The sequence below is a fragment of the Sinocyclocheilus grahami genome, unplaced genomic scaffold (assembly GCF_001515645.1).
Source record: "Sinocyclocheilus grahami isolate Dianchi unplaced genomic scaffold, SAMN03320097.WGS_v1.1 scaffold1090.1, whole genome shotgun sequence".
In the NCBI taxonomy this organism is placed as follows: Eukaryota; Metazoa; Chordata; class Actinopteri; order Cypriniformes; family Cyprinidae; genus Sinocyclocheilus; species Sinocyclocheilus grahami.
In genome coordinates this window covers 215775-217933 of record NW_015506269.1, presented here as the reverse complement: position 1 = coordinate 217933, position 2159 = coordinate 215775, and the positions used below count along the sequence as shown (strand labels likewise).

At 30.8% G+C, this 2159-nt stretch overlaps 1 protein-coding gene across 1 annotated transcript in view; it reads right to left on the bottom strand.

Annotated features, from left to right (window-relative positions):
• LOC107566651 (calphotin-like) overlaps nucleotides 1-1000 on the bottom strand; it is a 6631-nt gene extending 5631 nt beyond the window's left edge. Inside the window, exon 1 of the mRNA XM_016252153.1 lies at nucleotides 939-1000. The gene's annotated coding sequence lies outside the window, so the exon portion shown is untranslated. The remainder of the gene's footprint in view (nucleotides 1-938) is intronic.
• Nucleotides 1001-2159: the final 1159 nt, after the last annotated feature.

The following is a 2159-nucleotide window of genomic DNA, read 5'->3' as shown; positions in this document are numbered from 1 at the left end:
CAAGCCTTGTGCATTATAGGGAATAATATTCTGAATATTTTACAGTTGGTTTGATACCTTTATCTCAAACTGTGTCTGAGTTTAATTAATTTAAGTGGGTACAGTATATAAAACATGACAAATATGGATTCAGTACTGTATAGAAAAACAGTAAAGGCATAATCTGGAAAACCAAGACTTGTGCATTATAGGGAATAATATTCTGAATATTTTACAGTTTGTTTGATACCTTTAGATCAAATGGTGTTGTCGTTTAATGGATTTATATTATTGCATACATTAAAAGTTGTAAAATTATTATAAAAAACATAGAATTGTAATTCCAAAAACGGAGCTTTGTACGATAACAGGTATGTTTTCCCGAACATTTTAGTATTGGTTTTATATTATAATGTCACGTAGTTAAATTGTTAAATTAATTTAAATGGTTAATTTATTTATTTTTTATTCCTAGAAATTAAGCCTGGTGCAACATAAAGGGCATATATTTATGTCTATCTGAGCTAGTTTGGGCTCAAAACATAAAAGCCACAAAGAGTTTAATTGACAAAAAACCTGAATGTCTAATAAATGTCAAACGTCAAACTAACTTTACCGCCGTATTCAAAACCTACAATTACATTAGAAAACCAGTCACTTCCTGATATATTAATTTGATCTTATAAGTTATATAACTACCTCATTCTTACAACAGCAATTATGATAAACTTAAAAAAATGTTTGTAAATTACTTCGGGCTAGGATAATGAGTTAATCCACCAGCAAAACAAAAAGCTAGCATTCTGACAAATATAGGTAGGCCAAATTTTACCTCTCAGACAACCTGGGAGTTCATTGACATTAATGCAAAACAGGCCCATGATTTGCATTAGCAAATAATACAGTTATAATCCAAGCGTTAATAACGTACACAATTATTTTTACAGTAATTTTCTTACCTGAAAAGATCAATCCAGAGTCTGAGTGTCGTCAGACTTCTTTGGCGCACTCCTGAAGAATGTTTTGAAATGACATATGCCTATTGGTTGGCAAGAAAGAAAAGGCGGGGATTAGCAAAGATTTTAATACACTATTAAGATATCTTCTTTGTTTTTTGTTTTTTTGACTAGGCAGCATGTTTATTCAAGATATCTCTATTGAGATTTGTCCTAGTCACAAAGCTAAATGCAGATATCTATGGCAAGCCGTTTTAGCTTAAAATATCCCCAGTGTTACTCGTCGTAATTGCATTTTTACTAGTAACAAATCAATTAGAGAGCTCTACAACTGAATTCTTACTAGTAACAATGCCAGTTAGAGAGCTCTCTAACTGGCATTGTTACTAGTAAGAATTGCATTGTAGAGCTCTCTAATTGGAATTCTTACTAGTAACAATGCCAGTTAGAGAGCTCTCTAAATCAATTCTTACTAGTAACAATTATAATTAGAGAGCTGTCTAATTCAGTTTTTACTAGTAAAAATTCCAATTACAGAGCTCTCTAATTCAATTCTTACTAGTAACAATTCCAATTAGAGAGCTCTCTAAATGGAATTCTTACTAGTAAAAACTGAATTAGAGAGCTCTTTAATTCAATTACAGAGCTCTCTAATTCAATTGTTACTAGTAAGAACTGAATTAGAGAGCTCTTTAATTCAATTACAGAGCTCTCTAATTCAATTGTTACTAGTAAGAACTGAATTAGAGAGCTCTTTAATTCAATTACAGAGCTCTCTAATTCAATTGTTACTAGTAAGAACTGAATTAGAGAGCTCTTTAATTCAATTACAGAGCTCTCTAATTCAATTGTTACTAGTAAGAACTGAATTAGAGAGCTCTTTAATTCAATTACAGAGCTCTCTAATTCAATTGTTACTAGTAAGAACTGAATTAGAGAGCTCTTTAATTCAATTACAGAGCTCTCTAATTCAATTGTTACTAGTAAGAACTGAATTAGAGAGCTCTTTAATTGGAGTTCTTACTAGTAAGAATTGAATTACAGAGCTCTCTAATTAATTGTTACTAGTAAGAATGCAATTGCAGAGTTCTCTAATTCAATTACAGAGCTCTCTAATTTAATTGTTACTAGTAAGAATTGTATTAGAGAGCTCTCTAACTGTAATTCTTACTAGTAAGAATGTAGCTGTAGAGCTGTGGAATTACATTCTTACTAGTAAAAATG